The sequence below is a fragment of the Aquarana catesbeiana genome, linkage group LG01, assembly GCF_042186555.1.
Source record: "Aquarana catesbeiana isolate 2022-GZ linkage group LG01, ASM4218655v1, whole genome shotgun sequence".
Classification (NCBI taxonomy): domain Eukaryota; kingdom Metazoa; phylum Chordata; class Amphibia; order Anura; family Ranidae; genus Aquarana; species Aquarana catesbeiana.
This window is the reverse complement of record NC_133324.1, coordinates 715,775,885-715,799,710: the sequence shown is the minus strand read 5'-3', so window position 1 is coordinate 715,799,710 and position 23,826 is coordinate 715,775,885.

Genomic DNA, 23,826 nt, shown 5'->3' with positions numbered 1-23,826 from the left:
GCATCGGCACAACTTTTGAAAAAAACGCAATTGGGCGGAGTTTCCCCCCATTCTCCTGAGCCAGGACCCCCGCCATTGTTTTACAGTTGTCCCTTGCAAACAAGTGAAACATTTTACCATATTCAGGTAGTCCAAGTCCAGGAGATGTGACCATTGCAGTTTTAAGATACACAAAAGCATTGTACATTTCATCATTCCATTTCACACAATCCGGCATGTCAGTACCTGTGGCTTGCCTCAGGAGATTATCATAGTAGGAACAATCAGGTATCCATTGGCGGCAGTAACCAATCATTCCAAGAAAGGATAGCATGTCCTTCTTAGTAAGTGGGCGGGGAAGACCCACGAGAGCCGCAGCTCTCTTGTGACTGATTTTCCTTTCTCCTTTGGAGAGTACAAAACCAAGGTATTCAACAGTTTCCTGACACCATTGTAGCTTTTTCTTAGAAACCTTGTGACCATTGTCTGCTAACCAATGTAACAGATCTAAACCATCATTTTTACATGCTTTCTGGCTTGGACTACACAACAACAAATCATCAACATATTGAAGTAGGACGGAACCATGGTGGGGTGTCCAAGACCGCAGGGTTGCCTGGAGGGCCACTGTGTACACTACAGGGGAGTCTACATAGCCCTGAGGTAATCTACACCACGTCATCTGTCGGTTTCTGAAATTGAATGCAAAGCTAGGCTGTGTCTCTTCGTCAACAGAAACTGAAAAAAATGCATTACAAAGGTCAATGACCGAAAAATACTCTGCATCGCATGGTATGGAGGTTAAGAGTGATGGCACGTCAGGCACTATGGGAGCGATGGGTATCACTAGGTTGTTTATAGCTCTGAGGTCTTGTACAAACCTGTAAGAGCTGTCTGGCTTCATTACTGGGTTAATGGGGGTGTTGTAGGGTGACAGTGTCTCTTTAAGAATTCCTAGCTGCAGGAACCTTTCCACCATTGGGGCCACTCCTTCCTCTTTTTCTTTTGAAATGGGGTATTGTTTGTGATAAACCGGCTGTGCCCATGATTTTAAAGCTGCCTTGTATGGGGTACAAGAAATAAGACCTACATCCAAGGAGCTTTTTGACCATACCGGATCATCTGGTGGAGGGAGATCACTATCCTCAGTGTAATATATTGGTATTACCTTGGAGTGTACGAAGACCCCTCCTTCAGTAGTCATTTTCAGTGTTATACCCAATCTTCCCATCAAATCTCTACCCAAGAGATTCACGGGTCAATTTGGTATAATCCTGAAACAATGATGCAAGACTGTTGCACCTCCCCTTTCAACATCACTTACTGGTAAAGGTGGTGTTTTGTATGTTTTGGTAAGTATCCCATTAATTCCCATAGAAGGTTCAGCAACTTTAGTCTCACCTCTGTAGTAGTCCTCACTGAGGGTGCTCCGAGTTGCCCCTGAATCGGTTAAAAATGGAACAGGCCTATTTTTGATATATAGGGTCACAATTGGTTGTTCATTGTAAGAGTGTGAGATCAAAGGAAATGCTGGGATACTACCTTCCGGGCAGCTTCATTTCAGTTGCTGTTGATTCCACTGTATAGGGAATCGGGGACCCTGTTGCCTTGGGGCAACTTGATTCGGTTGGCTAGATTGGGGTCCCTGTGTACGCATTTGATCTTGATCTTGAGTATTTGGGTTATTCCATTCATAAGGACATTGATTTCTCCAGTGACCCTCTTGTCCACAGTTAAAACAACATGTGCGGGACTGCTGGGGTGGTCTGGAAAAACCATGCCCTCTCCCTTTTGTTCTTCCTCTTCCTCTGCCTCTGTTTCCACTGCTCCATTGTCCACCATTATCTTGGGGAGGCTGAGTTCGCACTCCACCCTGATAAAGGCTACTCACTGCTTTCTCTTTTATTACATCAAAACACCCTGCTGCTTCTTTCTGTATTAAGGTTTCCTGAAATTGGTCAATCGTCTGTGTGGTCCATTCAGATATCATCTGTTTCACCACCAAGGCGAACTGGGGTTTTAGATTATTCATAAAAGTTTGAATAAACAAAGCTCCCACATCAGTAGTTGTAGCTAATCCAGCTTCTGTTGTCCAATTTTCATGAAACCTTTTCCAGAATTCAACTACAGTTTCTCCTGACTTTTGTTTGCATGCTATGGCAGTAGGGAGGGAACTTTTATTTTTAAATACTCTCATCATTTCAGTCTCTAATTCTGTCCACATGGTGTCCCTACCTGGTACTGTGTTTAGCCCATATGCTCCCGCGTTTCCAGTGTCAATAGTGTTTATACTTGGAACATTTGCCCAGCTCCAGGAACTGGTGTGTCCTATGATACCATCAATGATAAGACGCATGTCTTCCTGTGTGTAATTTCTACCCTTACAGGCCTTTTTTAAGTAAGTTAAAGTGCCACCTGCAGAGGTGGTGGGTTTGGGGCAATGTTTTACTATCCTGTCAATGTCCTCAATGTCTATTACCTTTTTTAATAATTCATTTCCAATGGTCATGAAAGGTGCTTGAAGGCTAGTGTTACTATATACAGTTCCACTCTTTGTTTTAGGGGGACTAAGTATTCTATCCCCTTTAACGTCTTCTTCCTCCTGCTCTTGGCCAGGTGGTGAAACTACCCCTCCTATAGCTCCCTGATCATCTTCTGGTTCACCTACCTCGACTCGGGCCCTCTGTGGGTGCTGTCTATCTTGTTGTGGAGCGGGAGGCATCTGCTGTTGTGGTTGTGGAGCGGGGGGGACCTGCCGTTGTCTGGTTGCATAATGTCCAGCCAGAAGATCAATATCTTCCTTTCTTAAACTCGGATAGACATGTACATATGCAGGTGGAGGATGACTGACTATTGGCAGGGGTGGGGCTATTGGGTCAGGGACAAATCTCTTTTTATCGGCTTCTTCTCTATGTTTCTGGTCATAATCTTCCTTACTTAAACATTTGGTGGGCTTTTTCTGTTTCTTATTATCCCTCTGAAACCAATATGGGGCGTATTTTAACCAGTTCTCTCCTCCCTTTTCCATATAATCCATATCCCATTGAGGATCCCCGGGGTACCAAGGGAAAGCTCTCTTATCTCTTAAACACAATCCTTTTATCATATCTATGTGAAATTCATCATTAGCGCCATCCCGGGGAAAAGGGTCTACACTGTGTATGGCTTCAGTCCATCCCGCTAAATTTGAAACCCAATGGACTATGAATTCATAATTAGTACCACAAATTCTGGCTACAAAATCCTTACACGTTTCTCCTGGATTGGGAAGAGGGGGAGGATCTTCTTTACCTTGTTTCTGACCCATATTGACAGTGGGAGCCGACTGTTCTTACCACCCAGTCTTCTGACCCACACACACACGACAGATTATCTTATAACTTCTAATGCGATAGATAAGAAAAAGCAAAGGATTTTGGGGTCACCGGAGTCTATTTCCTCATTAACCACTTCATATCCCTTCCCAAAAGGAATGTCTCTATATATGTGTATGCAGTACTGCTTATCTTTGTGGGTTTCCCAAAAACCCTCCAATATTAACCTCTGGCGTGGTTCTTATCCCCTACTAATTTACGGGTCTAAAAAGCTTTAATCAGAGCTGAGGCAAGAAATATTTCGTCAATAAAGACAAAATAAAGACTTACCTTCAGATGATTTTTTTTTTTGGCTTTTATCCCAGAGGACGAGCCCCCAGATCTGTAGGAAATTTCAGCTTCTAAGACCACCCAGATAGGTTCAGGTAATGCAGGAAGACCTCCGTTGACCCCCAGGCCTGGAGATATCAATAAAGTGACACAGGAGACAGGTTTGCTTAGCCACTTAATGACATCTAATTATCAATTCTCAGACATTCAGTATTTATGTTATTTGAGGGATGGGAGGAGTTTTACTAACCTTATACATGTCATTGAAATGAAAATAGGTTCAGTTAATATTTAACTATTAGCTGGTGTTATAAGACAAAATCTTGCATCATTTCTACTATTAGAATATTCTTTAACAGGTGTTGAAGGACGCACTTATCTTATCAAGAACAAACATGAGCTAGGCCAAACTCCATATTCTAGCTAAAATGTATAGGTAACCTTGAGAAGGTTTTCTATAGATAACAGCTTAAAGATAATGTGGGTTTCAGTTGAAACTCAAATATGAGTTTTCTCAATTTTCCTGTAAAACATAAGATGGTGTCCTAGAACTAAAATGGAGTCCCTCATGATATGTGCTATGTTCTTTACAAGCAATATTGCAGAGAAGAGAGTCAAGATCTTATACAGACATCAAGCAGATCTCAGAATCTAAGAGTCCAAAAACACTGAAAGATTGCATTCATTGTTCAAGCCAAACAGTTGAAGACTGTTTAAGAGATAGATCCACATTTTTTCTTTTTGGTATAGAACTCGATCATAGTCCCCCCGTCTCAAGGGCAGATTAAGTCTGTAAATACCTTTAAAGTGTAGACCTGAAGGGTCTCCTCCATGTGAGTTAAGGAAATGTAGGGGAAGGGGTCGTTCATCATCTTTTTTTAGGATCCCTTGAATGTGTTCACTGATTCTGATTTTCAACTGTCTTTTGGTTTTACCATTACCTGTATAAATTTTTTTACATGGACAGGTGATCATATATATCACTCAACTTACTTCTCTTAAAATAATTTTGTTGTCTAGATGGGTTTGTAACTAGAATGAAATGCAAACTAGATTCTGTGTAAGGAGAGGACACTCAGCAGCTGTTTACACATCTGGACGCTGGAGCACTAGTGTGGGACACAAGAACACCCTTTTTATTAGGGGGCCCACACAGGTGCTCCAGTGTATACTATAACTAAGTATACCTATTTTATTTTACATAGGGGAGAAAAGACTCAGAGGACACCACTCATCAGAGGAGACAAAAGACCCCCACCTCATGAAGAAGTGGAAATGCCACAAAGCCAACAGCAGGAGGAGGAGGGAGACGTGGTGGAAATTGTCACCACAACAGGTGAGTGTCTGCGACCAGAACTTCAGGTAAGAGATTATTATTATTATTAATATTATTCAGGATTTATATAGTGCCAAAAGTTTACGCAGCGCTTTACAACATTAGGGAGGACAATACAAGTACAATACAATTCAATACAGGAGGAATCAGAGGGCCCTGCTTGTTAGAGCTTACAATCTAGAAGGGAGGGTCAAGTTATACAAAAGGGTAATAGCTGTGGGGGATGAGCTAATGGAGAAAATAGTGCAGTTGTTAGATGGAGGCAGGATAGGCTTCGCTGAAGAGGAAAGTTTTCAGGGATCACTTAAAAGTGGATACATTTGGAGACAGTCTGACAGAGTGGGGTAGGGATTTCCAGAGGATGGGCAAGGCTCGGGAGAAGTCCTGGAGGTGGATATGGGAGGAGGTGATGAGGGAGCTAGAGAGCAGGAGGTCCTGGGAGGAATGGAGAGGCCGATTAGGTTGGTATTTTGAGACTAGGCTAGTGATGTAGCTGGGGGCAGAGTTGTGGATGGCTTTGTAACTTATTGTTAGTATTTTGAATTTAATTCATTGGGCGAGTGGCAGTCAATGGAGGGATTGGCAGAGAGGGGTAGCAGACACTGAGCGGTTTGTAAGGTGGATGAGTCTGGCAGCAGCATTCATGATGGACTGAAGGGGGGATAGTCTATTTAAAGGTAAGCCAATCAGGAGGGAGTTGCAGTAGTAGAGGCAAGAGATAACCAGGGAGTGAATCAGGAGCTTTGTGGTTTCATTGGTTAGAAAGGGACATAGTTTAGAGATGTTGCGGAGGTTGAGGCGGCAAGCTTTGGAAAGTGATTGGATGTGGGGCTGAAAGGAGAGTTCAGAATCCAGGATAACACCTAGTACCCTGACATGTGGGGATGGGTGGATGGTTGTGCCATTGCTCTTGACAGACAAGTCAGGGGAAGAGGCACAGGGGGGAGGAAATATTATAAGCTTATTATAAGTTTTGGCCAAGTTGAGTTTGAGGAAGTGGTGTGACATCCATACAGATATGTCGGTTAGTAAGTTAGTGATGCGTGAGCAGACTGATGGAGTGAGTTGAGGGGTGGAGAGATAGATTTGTGTGTCGTCAGCGTAGAAATGATATTGAAAGCCGTGAGAGGCTATCAGCTGAACCAGGGAAGAGGTGTAGATTGAAAAAAAAGAGGTCCAAGAACTCAACCTTGGGGGACCCCGACAGAGAAGGGAAGAGGAGTGGAGGAAGTAGAATTGTAAGTGACACTGGAGGTGCGTTGGGATAGGTAGGATGAGAGCCACTGAAGAGCACAGTCACGGAGACCGAGGGAGTAAAGTTTTTTGAGGAGGAGGGGGTGGTCAACGGGGTTAAAGGCAGCTGAAAGATCCAGAAGTAGGAGTACAGAATAGTGTCCGTTGGTTTTTGCAGTTAATAGGTCATTTGTGAGTTTTAAAAGAGCAGTTTCTGTGTAGTGTTGAGGGCGAAATCCGGATTGAAGGGGATCAAGAAGGTTGTTTTTAATGAGGTGGTCACTCAGTTGGTTGTAAACCAGGCGTTCAAGGAGTTTAGAGGAAAAGGGGAGCAAGGAGATAGGGCATAGGTTGTTAAGATTGGTAGGGTCCAAGGACAGCTTTTTAAGTATGGGGGGTGACCAGTGCATGTTTTAGAGCATTGGGGAAGATGCCAGAGGTGAGGGAGAGATTGAGGATGTGGGTTAGAGAGTGTAGGATAGAGTCAGAGGGCGACCGTAGCATATGAGAGGGAATAGGGTCCAGGGGACAGGTGGTTAGGTGGGCGATAGAAAGAAGTTCCGCCACTAGATGTTTAGATGTATGCCTGCATATTTATAATACATGGTGTGTTTTTGTTTCTATATTTTAGGTGATCGTGATGTTGTGGATGAAGGTCATTTCACCAGTGAAAGTGCCCAGATCCTGATCGGGGAGATCATGGGGTGTAATAGGGACTTGGAAAACATCAAGCAAAACATCAATGATGTTCAAAACAAAATGAAGAACACCACTGATGTTTTAGGGAGAGTTTAAAACCCCTCGAAATCCCTAATTTTTTCTTTCTTTTTTTTCCCGAAAATTTTTTTCCCATTTTTTGACATATTCTCGAAAAGCCAAATTTTGAAGATGTACACAGTGTGTCAACATGTGCTATCTGCCATCACGGGAGATCAATGTACGTGTTTTGGGGGTAAACGAAAAAGAACAGCGCCCTCTAAGTGCAGTATACAGGCTGGTTTAATCGACAAAAACATGGTATAAAAACATTCACAAAGGTGAAGAAACAAAAGGCATGATAGATCATCCGCTCCCGATGGCTGGGTGAAAGTGGGAGAGGTCCGCAAGATGTGGCGGTGGCTATGTCTCCTGGATCAAATCCTATGCCGGTCACACCGCCGGTTCACTGTGCTGCTGGTGAATAGGAGAGAGGATCGGTGGAAGACACTGCTCGCTGTGGTGGACGTCACTTCCGGGTTGGGTCAGCGGGAGGTGCTCGCGTTCGGGACATGCGTGTCCCTTCCTCAGGCTTGGATGGCGGCTATCTACAGTGTGGGCATATTATAGCCGCACAATGCACGGTCACATGGTTAGTTGCCATGGAGACAATGTACACAACATAACACACGAGGAGAAGGGGGATGGGAGGGGGGTTGACGGGGGATGAGACCATTACTATAAGCGACCTAGTTGGTGTGTGGGGTAATGCAGCAGATGGGGAAAAGAGGGGGAGGGGGATGGGGGGGAAGAAAGGATGGATGGAGGAGGGAGAGATGATGTAGGAAAATTGGTGGGTAAATGGATTGCAGAGGATATAATAGCTGAAATTTGGTAAGATGGTAATTAGATTACATGGATAGAGTAGATGATGGCTCAGAAATGATAATAACGAAAATAAAATTAAATTATTAGAAAAAATTTGAAAAAATAATGACTCGGAAAAAATGGCTGAAAAAAATGTGTGAAAAAAATTGTGTGGATAAAAATAACAATGAAAATAATTATGAAAGTAATTATAGAAATATAAATGGGAATAGAAATAAAGTAAAACATTTTTTAATGAATATAATTGGTAATAAAGATAAATGGATAGAAAATGAAAATAATAAAAGTAATTGTAAATAAATATTAAAATGAAAATAAAACTAAAAATAATCATAATACTAAAAATAAAAATAAAATAAAAAAATAAAAAGAAGAATAAAAAGAAATAAAATAAAATAAAATAAAATAAAAATAATAAAAATAAAATAGATATAAAAATAAAAATAAGAATAAGTAGAAATGGGGGAGAAGAGAAATGACTATTGGGAAGGAGAGATGAGACTAGTAAAAGTCTGGATCGGATGGTGATGTGTGGATGTGGCAATAAAACAAGAAAACACAAACTTAAAAAACAAACAAAACAAAAATATAAACAAAAATATCAGCTGGATCGGACTAAAGGATGAGAAAATGGACCAAATTATGGGTGAGAAAGGTATATTGGGAGTTGCACAAGGGTGATGTGTGATATGTAACGTATGCATATCTGTATATGCAAGAGGAAACCTAACAGAAGTGCCTTGGCCTTATTATTTGCGAGAACAGATAAAATACTGGGAGTTGTGTATTGTCTGAATCATAGTAAGGTGTTGATTTCTATGGTTTCGTTGAGGCTTCCAGGGGACAAAGTATCCAGGGTGTAAATCCAATAATTCTCTCTTTCGCAGAGTTTTTTGTATCGTTCAGCGGGAGGGAAGGTGTTCGGAATGGCCTTGAGTATCCAAACTCGTAATCCAATGGAGGACTGGTCGTGAAATTCCAGGAAGTGTCTGGGGACGCTGTGTTTGTCCTTTCCCTGTTCAACCAGGTTGCAGTGTTCTCCAAAGCGTTTATGTAGGGGTCGGATCGTGCGGCCGACATACAATAGGTTACAAGGACAGGTCAAACAATAGATTACATATTCTTTGGAACATGTGAAGAAGTCTGGTATTATATATTGTTTGCCTTTGTGGGTGAAGTCCTTCTGTCTATTTGTAACGTGGGCGCATGTTAGACACAGAGGTTTCCTGCATTGGTACATACCCTTGATGTTAAAGAAGGTTAGGGATGTACTGGTGATGGGGTGTGAAGATTTAATCTTGCTTGGTGCTATTTTTGCTGATATTTTTTGCTCATCTGTACATGATTAGAGGACGGTCACTGACTGTAGCTTTGTGGTGAGGATCTTCTCTCAGAATAGGCCAATGTCTATGAAATATTTTTTCCATCTTCTTGAATTTGTTATGGAACTGTGTCACGAACCGGGTGTGTTGGGGGTTATCTGTAGGCGAGACTTCTTTTTTGATGTTAACATCTTTATAGAGATATTGTTGAAAGGCTTCTTCTATGATGTCGTCGGGGTATCCTTTTTCTTTGAATTTTGTTTTGAGTATCTCACTGTGAGATATATTATCTTGTGTCAAGGTACAGTTGTGTTTGAGCCTACAGAATTGACTTCTGGGGATGTTGTTTATCCAGAGAGGATGATGGCAGCTGTTGTAATGTACCTATGAGTTCCCTGATGTAGGCTTGACATAGTTTTTTGCACGGATGACATTTTTTTGATGGAATAGTTCTAAATCCAAAAAAGTAAGCTTGTTGTTGTCTGTCACAGAGGTAAAAGACAGGCCCATGCTGTTGTTGTTGCAGTGTAGTAGAAATCAGGGATGAGTGAATCAGGACCATCCCAAATGATGACCACGTCATCAATGTATCGCCCATAAAAGACCAGATGTGCTGCATAGGGGTTATTGTGATGGATGAATGTGTCCTCCCATTGACCCATTGTGAGGTTGGCATAGCTGGGGGCAAAATTTGCCCCCATAGCTGTGCCATGGGTTTGGATGTAAAATTGGCCGTTGAACTCGAAATAGTTATGTGTGAGACAAAATTCAAGAATGTCCAACAAAAATTGTGTCTGGCGTGGGTTTAACTGGAGGTCTTTGTGTAAATAATATTTTATGGCCTGGAGACCCACCGTGTGTAGGATGGAGGTATATAATGATACTACATCTAGTGAGAGCCAGCGGTAGGTTGGCTCCCATGTGTAGTGCTGCAACATAACCAACAGATGAATACTGTCCTTAATATATGAGGGGAGGTTGCAGACTATGGGTTTCAGGAAGTGGTCTAGGTAGATGGAGAAATAACTGGTAACACTCTCCATAGCTGCTACTATTGGCCTGCCCGGAGGGTTAGTGAGATCTTTGTGCACTTTCGGGAGGTGGTAGAAATAAGGTCTTTTGTAAAAGTCGTGTTTGAAAAGGCAACTTCCGATTTGGTGATGACTCCATCATCCGAAGCTCTTTGGATCAAATCATGTGCTTCAAGTAGAAAATTGGGTAAAGGATCCGAGGGTAATTTCTTATACGTGAATGTGTCGGCTAGAAGTCTGTTGGATTCGGTTAGATAATCCGTGCGATTTTGGACAACAATACTGCCCCCTTTATCGGCTGACCGAATGATCAACTGTCGGTTGTCAGAGAGATCTTTAAGGGCCTTGAGTTCCGATGTAGACAAGTTGGAAAAATTGTTGTGGGTAGTGGACTGTTGACATAAATGCAGTATGTCTGCATACACGACTTGATAAAAGCTGTGAATATAAGGACCTTTAGCAAGGTGGGATTGAAGATGGATTTTGGTTTAAAGGTTGTGTGCTGAATGGGTGGAGAGGTGGGTAGGTATTGTGTCAGCGATTCAACCTGACTGCCCAAATCCCCAGTGTATAGATCCTCAAGGTCTGCCAGTGCGTTAAGTTCTAACTGGTCCTTCCTGTCCGAGCTGGATGTAGATGAGAGAGTGGTGTTGAGATCAATATTGGTGGGGTTGATGGTATTGTTACTGACGGTGTAGTTTTTGGAGGCTTTGATATTGAAGTAGCATTTGACAGTGATGTTCCTGATGAATCTGTTCAGATCAAGGAATAAGGTGAAGGGATTGGGTGCTGCAGTGGGTGCAAACGTGAGGCCCCGTGCCAATAGTGACTGTTCGGACGGGGACAACACATGATCTGACAGGTTGAAAATCTTTACAGTCTGCGTATTTTCTCTCTTCTTGTTGTTTTTGCATCTTCCCCCTCTTCTGCCTCTGACATGAGCTTTCTTTTTGGGCAGGAGAGGGGGGAGAGCCACTAAGAAAGGAGACCTGGGGGGATGGGATGGACTGGATCTGTCAATATGAGGATCTGTGGAAGAGGATGGGTGTATGGTGGTATGTTCAATAGGATTAACAGAATCTCTGCAAAGGTTGATGTTGCTGTTGTTGCCAGATGTTTCTGGAGCTTTCTCCAGAAACATCTGGCAATGTGTTGATGGGGTAACTCGATCCAGACATAGGTGGAACAGAACCTGGTGGTATGTTGGTATCAACTATGTAGGTGTTGGGGGACAGGGTGGTGGCTATGGTGGGTGTGGCAAGTGGATGTTTTATGGTAGTCTGAGTTCTGTGGTTGTGGTGAAGGACTGGAGTTTTCTGTTTCGTCAGATTTATCTCATGACTGGTAGAGAGTACAGGAATCTGTTGATGGGGAGGATTGGAATGGGCGTTGTGATTTTTTGAGTTTTTATAGTTGTTCCTATTCTTGTGGTGATAAGCTGGGGTATCCCGATGTTTGGGATGATGGGTGGGGGGTACAGGAGTCTGCAAACAAGGAGGACGACGGGGAAACTCCCGTTGGGTGGGGTGTTCATGTGGAGGAAGGGATAGGGTAGGTCTGTGTTTACATTCCATGAGGGGAATGGGGGTAGGCACTTTATGCATATGAACACCATGGTCGCCGGTATGGGTGCTGGTGTAGGGGGGTGAAATGTGTGGGAAGTTCCATCTGGATGTTTTCCAGCAGAATACTCTATTGTAGTTATAGTCATCAAAGTTATCATTGTTATTTTCATCCACACAATTTTTTTCACACATTTTTTCAGCCATTTTTTCCCAGTCATCATTTTCTAATTTTTTCTAATAATTTAATTTTATTTTCGTTATTATCATTTCTGAGCCATCATCTACTCTATCCAGGTAATCTAATTACCATCTTACCAAATTTCAGCAATTATAGCCTCTGCAATCCATTTACCCACCAATTTTCCTACATCATCTCTCCCTCCTCCATCCATCCCTTCTTTCCCCGACATCCCCCTCCCCCTCTTTTCCCCATCTGCTGCATTGCCCCCCACACACACACCAACAAGGCTGCTTATAGTAATGGTCTCATCCCCTGTTCCACCCCCCTCCCATCCCCCTTCTCCTCGTGTGTTACGTTGTGTACATTGTCTCCATGGCAACTAACCATGTGACCGTGCATTGTGCGGCTATAATATGCCCACACTGAAGATAGCCACCATCCAAGCCTGAGGAAGGGACACGCATGTCCCAAACGCGAGCACCTCCCGCTGACCCGACCCAGAAGTGACGTCCACCACAGCGAGCAGTGTCTTCCAACGATCCTCTCTCCTATTCACCGGCAGCACAGTGAACCAGCGGGGTGACCAGCATAGGATCCGATCCATGAGACATAGCCACGACCACATCTTACGGACCTCCCCCACTTTCCCCCGGCCATCGGGAGCGGATAATCTATCATGCCTTTTGTTTCTTCACCTTTGTGAGTGTTTTTATATCATGTTTTTATCAATGAAACCAGCCTGTATACTGCACTTAGAGGGCGCTGTTCTTTTTTGTTTTTCCATTCCAGAGTTCTTGTACATTCTTACTCCGAACTGGCAGCCCTCTGTGGACAGATAGACTTTATTTGCATCTGATATTCTAATTGTTTTTTAACTCCAATTGTGTTTATATATCATTTTTAACCATTGTATAGTGTCACTGTTCACCATACAGCGGCAAAACACTATCCATATACTACTGTCACATTGCTTCATGACTTTACATAAGATTGTTGTAACCTGAGAGCGCCGTATTATTATATTCTTTTTGCATGTGTTTGTTTTAGAAATGTTCTCCATACGTGCAGCCACTGGTTACATATCTTATCAGCCTTATCACTGATTAATCTTTATTCATTTCTTTTCTGTGATTATATAATTTTGATATCGGTTATTAGAATAACATATACTTCCATTTCATTTCCCACAAGGGTCCATTAATGCTTGCGGGCATTCGGGCCCCCCCTTCCAAACCCAAACCATTTAATGATAACATATCAGTGTCCCTCTGTATGTACATACATGTATAGTCTCCTCTCCCGTTTCCATTACTAACCCCGGTACCGCCTTATATAAATTCACCCCCGCACTCACCCCCCTTTCTCCTTTTTCCACTACCTTCAGTCCCAATACACTTGGTCAACATGGAAATCATACACAACATTGAAGCAGCCAAATATTCCATTCTAGACCACGTGTACACATTGTTTCCAGATGGGTTCTTTCACTCCTCCACATCTGTCCCCAGAACTTCCTATAGACTTATATGTGCCAAATTCAGAAAGATTGAAGACAACATCAATGCAGCCAACCAACAGTGGTGGGATAAGTTCTTTCTCAACTTATACCTTACACATAAAATTACACCTAGAGGTCTGAGAAACTTGAAGGTCTGTTCCTTTCTCAGTGCGGATTTGTCCAAAGAGTGGTCTGCCATATCAGAATTTTGCATGCAGAAATGGATAGAACTTATCATCAAACAGCGTGACACCCTTTACAATTCCTTACTCTCAAAAATCACAGACCTTATTAAGGCTCTCAAATCAGACCTCCCCTCTCTCCCCCTTTCTTGGTTCAGGAAAATAAAATGGAATACAAAATTCTACGAAGACTGTATGATCAAAACAAAACTACAAAAAATACGCAGAGAAGAAAATGAAGAAGAGAAGAACAGAAGAAGAGAAGAAGAGAAGAAAAGAAGAAGAGAAGAAGATGAAGAAGTTGAAGAGAAGAGCGGGAGCCTCCCCCCATGCCATGGGTGTGGAGCGGCCTGAGGAGAAGAAGATAGAAGACGCTGCGGAGGAGATGCTGGGCGAGAACGCCGGAGGAAGAACCAGAAGAAGAAGATGAAGGAAGATAGAAGAAAGAAGAAGCATTTAAATAAAGGAATTGTAAAAACTGTCTCTTGTCATTTTTAACATTTTTAACAGTTTTTTAGTGAAATGGTAGGGGTAAGTACCCCCTTACCATTTCACACAGGGGGGGGCCGGGATCTGGGGGTCCCCTTGTTAAAGGGGGTTTCCAGATTCCGATAAGCCCCCCGCCTGCAGACCCCCACAACCACTGGCCAGGGTTGTGGGGATGAGGCCCTTGTCCTCATCAAGCTACCCCAAAGCACCCTCCCAATGTTGAGGGCATGTGACCTGGTACGGTTCAGGAGGAGGGGGGCCACACTCTTGTCCCCCCTCTTTTCCTGCAGCCTGCCAGGTTGTGTGCTCGGATAAGGGTCTGGTATGGATTTTTGGGGGGACCCCATGCTGGTTTTTTTTTTTTTTGGCACGGGGTTCCCCTTAAAATCCATACCAGACCCTTCAGGTCTGGTATGGAATTTCGGGGGAACCCCACGTCATTTTTTTTTTAAATTTTGGCCGGGGTTCCCCTTAATATCCATACCAGACCTGAAGGGCCTGGTATGGAATTTAGGGGGACTCCCACGTCATTTTTTTTTTAAATGTTGGTTCAGGGTTGCCCTGTGGGGAATTCCCATGCCGTTTTTATCAATGAACTTCTATGTGTATTGTCAGCAATGCAATAGCCATGAGTAGTTTTAAATGGGTTTTTTCCTTCGAAATGTCATTTTGCTGTCAGACTGTTCTAAACACGGGAAACATGCGCCCCTTTACAGGCATACTATAGACACCCCCCAGCTACGAAATTTAAAGGGATATTACACTTTTATTGTTTGACTTTAAGCATTATTAAAATCACTGCTCCTGAAAAAACGGCCGTTTTTAAAACTTTTTTTTGCATTGATCCATGTCCCCTGGGGCAGGACCCGGGTCCCCAAACACTTTTTATGACAATAACTTGCATATAAGCCTTTAAAATGAGCACTTTTGATTTCTCCCATAGACTTTTAAAGGGTGTTCCGCGGCATTCGAATTTGCAGCGAACACCCCAAATTGTTCGCTGTTCGGCGAACTTGCGAACAGCCAATGTTCGAGTCGAACATGAGTTTGACTCGAACTCGAAGCTCATCCCTAGTACCAACATACCACCAGGTTCTGTTCCACCTATGTCTGGATCGAGTTACCCCATCAACACATTGCCTCTTTCTCCAGAAACATCTGGCAACAACAGCAACATCAACCATTGCAGAGATTCTGTTAATCCTATTGAACATGCTACCATACACCCATCCTCTTCCACAGATCCTCATATTGACAGATCCAGTCCATCCCATCCCTCCAGGTCTCCTTTTTTAGTGGCTCTCCCCCTCTCCTGCCCAAAAAGAAAGCTCACATCAGAGGCAGAAGAGGGGGAAGACGCAGAAACAACAAGAAGAGAGAAAATACGCAGACTGTAAAGATTTTCAACCTGTCAGATCATGTGTTGTCCCCATCCGAACAGTCACTATTGGCACAGGGCCTCACATTTGCACCCACTGCAGCACCCAATCCCTTCACCTTATTCCTTGATCTAAACAGATTCATCAGGAACATCACTGTCAAACGCTACTTCAATATCGAAGCCTCCAAAAACTACACCGTCAGTAACAATACCATCAGCCCCACCAATATTGATCTCAATACCACTCTCTCATCTACATCCAGCTCGGACCAACTAGAACCTAACGCACTGGCAGACCTTGAGGATCTATACCCTTGGGGTTTTGGACAGTCAGATTGAATCACTGACGCAATACCTACCCACCTCTCCACCCATTCAGCACACAACCTTTAAACCAAAATCCATCTTCAAACCCACCTTTGCTAAAGGTCCTTATATTCACAGCTTTTATCAAGTCGTGTATGCAGACATACTGTGTTTATGTCAACAGTCCACTACCCATAACAATTTTTCCAACTTGTCTACATCGGAACTCAAGGCCCTTAAAGATCTCTCTGACAACCGACAGTTGATCATTCGGTCAGCCGATAAAGGGGGCAGCATTGTTGTCCAAAATTGCACGGATTATCTAACCGAATCCAACAGACTTCTAACAGGCCATTCCGAACACCTTCCCTCCCGCTGAACGATACAAAAAACTCTGCGAAAGAGAGAATTATTGGATTTACACCCTGGATACCCTATCCCCTGGAGGCCTCAACAAAACCATAGAAATCAACACCTTACTATGATTCAGACAATACACAACCCCCAGTATTTTATCTGTTCTCGCAAATAATAACGCCAAGGCACTTCTGTTAGGTTGCCTCTTGCATATACAGATATGCATACGTTACAAATCACACATCACCCTTGTGCAACTCCCAATATACCTTTCTCACCCATAATTTGGTCCATTTTCTCATCCTTTAGTCTGATCCAGCTGATATTTTTGTTTATATTTTTGTTTTGTTTGTTTTTTAAGTTTGTATTTTCTTGTTTTATTGCCACATCCACACATCACCATACGATCCAGACTTCTCCCCCCATTTCTACTTATTTTTATTTTTATTTTTATTTTTATTTTATTATTAATTTTAATTTTTATTTTTATTCTTATGTCTATTTTTATTTTTATTATTATTATTTTTAATTTTATTTATTTTATTCGATTTTATTTTATTTTATTTCTTTTTATTCTTTTTTTTATTTTTATTTTTTTTATATTTATTTTCATTTTTATTTTTATTTTATTTTTAGTATTTAGTATGATTATTTTTAGCTTTATTTTCATTTTCATATTTATTTACAATTACTTTTATTATTTTAATTTTCTCTCCATTTATCTTTATTACCAATTATATTCATTAAACATTTTTTTACTTTATTTCTATTCCCATTTATATTTCTATAATTATTTTTATAATTATTTTCATTGTTATTTTCATCCACACAATTTTTTTCACACATTTTTTCAGCCATTTTTTCCGAGTCATCATTTTTTCTAATGTTTTCTAATAATTTAATTTTATTTTCGTTATTATCATTTCTGAGCCATCTACTCTATCCATGTAATCTAATTACCATCTTACCAAATTTCAGCTATTATATTCTCTGCAATCCATTTACCCACCAATTTTCCTACATAATCTCTCCCTCCTCCATCCATCCATCCCTTCTTCCCCCCATCCCCCCCCTCTTTTCCCCATCTGCTGCATTGCCCCCCACACACCAACTAGGTCGCTTATAGTAATGGTCTCATCCCCCGTTCCACCCCCCTCCCAACCCCCTTCTCCTCCTGTGTTACGTTGTGTACATTGTCTCCATGGCTACTAATCATGTGACCATGCATTGTGCGGCTATAATATGCCCACACTGAAGATAGCCGCCATCCAAGCCTGAGGAAGGGACGCGCATGTCCCTCCCGCTGACCCGATATCTGCCACAGCGAGCAGTGTCTTTCACCGATCCTTTCTCCTTTTCACCGGCAGCACAGTGAACCAGCGGTGTGACCGGCATAGGATCCAATCCATGAGACATAGCCACTGCCAAATCTTACGGACCTCCCCCACTTTCACCAGGCCATCGGGAGCGGATGATCTATCATGCCTTTTGTTTCTTCACCTTTGTGAGTGTTTTTATACCATGTTTTTATCGATTAAACCAGCCTTTATACTGCACTTAGAGGGCTCTGTTCTTTTTCGTTTTTCCATTCCAGAGTTTTTGTACATTCTTACTCCGAACTGCCAGCCCTCTGTGGACAGATAGGCTTTATTTGCATCTGATATTCTAATTGTTTTTAACTCTAATTGTGTTTATATATCATTTTTAACCATTGTATAGTGTCACTGTTCACCATACAGTGGCAAAACACTATCCATATACTTCTGTCACATTGCTTCATGACTTTACATAAGATTGTTGTAACCTGAGTGCGCCGTATTATTCTATTCTTTTTACGTGTTTTGTGGGTGAAACCCCTTCCTCAATAATAAAGTAGCTGAGAGGAAAGGGTTGCACCCACAAAACATGTCCATTGATCCCCCATGATGGCAGCTAGCACATGTTGACGTTCAGCAATTTGTGTGCATCTTCAAAATTTGGCTTTTCCAGGGGTGACTTCACCCCATCTGAACGCAATATCAAACACAGTTTATAAATACTCATGTCTGATATTGCTTTCAAGTTCTACAAAAGTTGAACTTTGTAAGTTCCAGATTTGTGTATTTCTTGTTGGTTTTAACCATGCCTGTTTTACCTTAAAAGGACATTTCTACTTTTAATGTCACCGAAAAAATTGTTATACAACAAACATGTTGGTTTGTTTTAAAAACCTTTTATAAATGCACATGTGATTGTGCTTTGATTAAAAAGATTGAGATTAAACAATGTGTGGTTTCTTCTTTCAATGCTCAAAAGCATTTTTGTTTTGTACAATTGGTGTTTCCATTGACAATGGGTGTTATTTACTAAAGGCAAATCCACTTTGCACTACAAGTGCAGTTTCAGTGCAGTCTCAAGTGCACTTGTAGTGCAAAGTGTCTTTGCCTTTAGTAAATAACACCCAACAGTGCTTTCTAATTTGACACAATCACACCATTTTCAGGACTCCCCAAATTTCAGTCAGGGTCAGCTAAAAGAAAACCAAGCAGTAAATCAAACCAAATATTTGTTTAGTTTAAAAAATGTTTTATTTAAAAAACGTCTCAGACATTGTCTGGCATATTGATGGCCCCCCTACCCGCAAAGTATTCCATGTATCTTATACGGACCTTGCGGGCACTCTGGGGGGCAAGCCAGGACGGCCAGCTTCAAGCACCGTCAGGGTTGGTTCAGTGAGATTAATAATTCCGGCTTCATGCCCAACTAAGCCAGCATAGTTCACAGAATTTCTCCTTAAAAAGTTGTGGAGAACACAGCAAGCCAGGATGATGTGATTGAGTTTATACTCCGCCATGTGTATCAGTGTAAGAAATAGGCAGAACCGGCTGGCCATTATTCCAAACGTGTTCTCCACCACTCTTCTGGCTCTGGCCAGCTGGTAATTAAAAACTCTCTGGTCCGGGGTGAGGGTCCTCATAGGGAATGGCCACATAAGATGGTCCCCCAGCGCAAACGCTTCATCCTCAACGAAGAAGAATGGGAGTCCTTCCGCATTGTCTTCTGGAGGTGGCAAGTCCAAGCTGCCATTCTGGAGACGCCTGTAGAACTCTGTGTGGGCGATGACTCCACCATCTGACATCCGCCCATTTTTCCCCACATCCACATACAGGAACTTGTAAGTAGCCGACACCACCGCCAACATCACAATACTATTGAACCCCTTGTAGTAATAGTTGGGTGGTGGGACGATGTGGACGTGTTTCCCATCAATTGCCCCTCCGCAGTTAGGAAAGTCCCACCGCTGGGCAAAGTGGGAGGCCACAGTCTGCCAGGAAACTGTGGAGTCAAACAAGAATAAAAGATTAATAATTTTGCACATAAACATGGAAAGCAGATTAGACACAAACATTCTTGGCCAACATCAGTATAACATTTATTTTAGGGAGTATTTTAAGACAAAGGTATAAGGTTCACCTATCAGATTCCCCCTCCTCACATGGACCATTTTAGAAATTTTATGGGTGGGGAGATGTTTTGGACAGGTAACCCTCTCCACTTCATTGAGAGATGAATACATAAATAATGTGTGTTACTTTGGCCAGCCCCTCATTACTTACACTATTGGCAGCCCACTGGACAGGTAAGAAGTGTCATAATACAAAGATATAAATACACACTGTACACATTTTAGCACATTTTTACATTCTACTATTATCTATCAAGATAATAATAGGATACAAAAACTTTGAACATTACCATTTGAAAGTATTCAGGCAGGCCCTTGCACTACATACTTTGGGGAATTCATCCATAAATCTGACCACAAAAGAGGTAGGTATAGTGTGTATGGGTTTGGCAAAGTCAGCAGATAGAGGATTGGTATCAGCTGAGTTAGCAGCTGGGGGGAGGGAGGGTTCCAAATGATTTTGGCACCCAAAAAAACCCCTCTGGCACCCTGCCTGAATTTAAAGCACAAATCACAATTTTACACATTTTAAGGGGTATTTAAGGTAAAGCACTAATATGGAGCTGACAAAATACATTGTTAAATGACTACACAAGGTGAATATAGGGCCAGGAGAGCATGCTGGGGAGGTAAGTGAAGGCAAATATGTATGAAGGACAAAAAAAAACCTAAAAATCCAGCATGCATGTGGACAAAGGGGACATTCACAGCATATTACAATCATGGTAATTAGGGAATGAGGAAAGAAATACAATACATTAGCAAACATTCTATACAATAAAATGTGATGTTAGAGGATAAAAATCTTACCTTAATATACTCCTTCTGCAGGACCTGGATGATGGCAGAACAGGTCTCTGGGATAATGATCCCCAGAGCCTGGGGGAGGTGCCTGTCGAGAACTTAAGGTCCTACAGGCTTCTCCCTGTCGCCAAGTACCGCAGGGTGGAGACTAGCCTCTGCTCTGCAGTGATGGCTTGCCTCATGCAGGTATCCTGCCTGCTAATATAAGGGGTCAGCAAAGCCAACAAACGGTGAAATACGGGGTCCATCATCTGGAGAAAGTTCCTGAAATCATCACAATTATTCTCACGGATCTCACGGAGCAAAGGCATGTGACAGAACTGGTCAAGCTGGAGCAAGCAATTCTTGGTCCATGAACTCCTCTTCACCCTGTTCATGGACTGGGCTTGTGTCGAAGTAAGAACCCCAACACCAAGCCCCCGCACAGCACGAACTCTACAATGAGTACATACACGCAACATGGCTAGAAAACGGTCGGCTGCTCAGAACGAAGTAACAGAACGCACTGAAGAACAGCAAGGCCTGTGAAGAGCGACCTGAAAATCAGTAACAAACGAACAAGAACACAATGACAAGTCAATGGCAACTCGCTGCACGCACTGAATAACAGATACAAACCCACAAGCACAAACTGAACACCAGAAAAACGAACTGAAAACCACGAGTCTGAAAAAGCATGAATCATCGCTCACCAAACTTTTACTAACACGAGATTAGCAAAAGGAGCCCAAAGGGTGTCGCGCTTGGTTCTGAACTGCCCTTTTATAGTCTCGTCGTACGTGGTGCACGTCACCGTGTTATTGGCGTTCGGAAATTCCGACAACTTTGTGCAACCATGTGTATGCAAAACAAGTTTGAGCCAACATCCGTCAGAAAAAATCCATGGATTTTGTTGTCAGAATGTCCGATCAATGTCTGACCGTGTGTACGGGGCATAAGTAGTTGAAAAGGGGTAGGGGTATGGGGAGGAAACAGGGGAGGACTACATATGTACAACCTCAAACGGATGAAACCACTCAGTCAGACTCACCACTATCTATGTTTTCTCTTTCACAGGCGCACAACTGTCCCTCGGGAGCACAGGCATCATGTCCGGTTAAGCACACATGGCATGGTGGTGGGTATTCACCTTCTGACCCCAAAAATAAAAAAACGTCCTGAGGTGCCCTCCCAATTGAGGGAGCAGGCTACAAGTAGTAATCTAACACCGGCATTACAGAATATTCTTTCCAAGGGTACCCCTACTATCGGGGGCTCTATTCGACCAGCGGCGGCTGTGGGAGATCTTTTAGATCCAGCATTGGCCCTTTTGGAGGCCAAAAAACAGGGGAATCTGAGCGCCTTTGCCCTTCGTCCAAGTCAATCCGAATTAAATATTATAAATGTAACTACTTCTAAATTTAGTTCTGTACAAATATCTGTTCTACAGCTTGAATTAGGGTTTTGCCCTGCAAAACCTATTAGTGTATCAGAAACTATCAAAGATTTATATCTGTTTGCATGTAGACTAACCTATAAAGCACTTAGAGACCTCATGCTTCTTTATGAAGAAAGTTCTGGTCAAGCCCCTGCTCCCTCATTGGAGACTGCTACTCAGGATATGACTAGCACTACCACTAACACCCATTTCAAAACCAAGTCCTGTCATATCCCCGACTTACTAACCTGCCCTAATGTTTGGGCATTTCTTCAACTCACTGTCAGGGATTTAAAATCCCGACAATGGCCCAGACCTGACTTCAATTTGACATCGGAGCAATTGCAGACCCTACAAGTCACTTTGTTCCCATAATGACATTGTAATTAAGCCCTCTGATAAGGGTAGGAACATTGTCATCATGTCCAAACTCAATATCAGAGGATGTGCCTGAATATCCTCAGGAATAACGTCTGGTACTGTCGTATCGGGAATGATCAAATTTCCCTATATGCGAAAGAACTATGATCTCTGTGTACCAATGCCTATTTGAAGGGCTTGATCGATCTCAAAACTCTTGACTATCTGAATCCTAAGCATATATGCTTGGCTATGTTCTATGCACTTACTAAAGTGCACAAAGATCTTTCCAGCCCCCCAGGCAGACCTATTTTTTCCGGTGATGAATCTCTTACAGAAAAAGCTAGCAGATATGTTGACTCTGTGTTGATGCCTCATGTGACCTGCCTTCTCTCCCATGTTCGGGATACCTCTGATCTCCTGCGACATGTGGAGGGGACCCATGCTCCCCCGGGTGCTCTGCTCATGGCAGTGGATATAGAGGCTCTATACTCTAGCATCCCACACAAGCGGGGTATCCGGGGGATTGGGTCCTTCCTTATGGAGCAGGACAGAACCACATGGCCACACAACAAATTTGTTTTGGATCTGCTTAGATTTATTTTGACACACAATCACTTTACTTTCATGGATCAGATGTATTTACAAAGACAGGGAGTTGCGATGGGTACTTGTTGTGCCCTGTCTTTTGCAAACTTGTATTTGGGAGGTTAGGAAAGATGGATCTTCGCAGACGAGCAATTCCATCAATGGTTAACTAAAGTACTCTATTGGTTTTGTTACATTGATGACCTGCTCATTATTTGGACAGAATCTAAGGACAAATTGTTATCTTTTTTTGATGTTTTGAATATCAATGATTTAAATTTGAAATTTACCTATAGTTTCAGTTCTAGTCAGATCCCCTTTCTTGATCTTACCATTATGATCAATGATAAAGGGGATATGGCGACTGATCTATATCGGAATATGGCGACTGATCTATTAAACAAACAATAAAAGTGCAGCGCAAAAACATGAGAAAGAAAGTCCTCTATAGGGCAGAAATTTTCTCCTCTGTAATGTATCTTCTTACTATAAAACACTTGAGGCTCTTCAAAGTGACTGAACAAATACACTGCTTACCAGATGAAAGATCAAAGTAGGCATAATTACCACCAATGCTGGATACGCCCGGATCAGATGATCTGCTGGTGTAAGATGACAGCCCACAGCTTATCCTCCAGTGTGACAGATGATAAAATTACCTCCAGGGTGCGGTAAAATGGAAAAGAAGAAGGGACATCTAAGAGCGTTCCATAAGGCTCAAAAGATATTTTATTTTATGTAACAAGTCAAGATACAGTCCATGTGAAAGCGCGTATAAATAGCGCTATTTAAACCATATAAAATCCAAGAGCGGGGATGCAACAGACTGTTCGCGTCCGAACAGCTGTGAGATGACAGCGGGTGACGTCAGACTCCGCCCCCGTACGCGGCGTTACGTCCAATGGACTTCGTCAGCAGGGGTGGAGTCAGGCTGTCACCCGGGATCTTAAATACTTGCCGACTGTCAGCAAGAAGTGTGTCACAGAGCGGAAACGGAAACGAAGTTCCAAATTGACTAATTCCTGAGCGGGGACACTTGCTGGCAATGTGGAAATATGATAAAAACTCCCACTTAATTATAAATACAGATTCGATCATGCACACTTACTAATCTTCACTTAAAG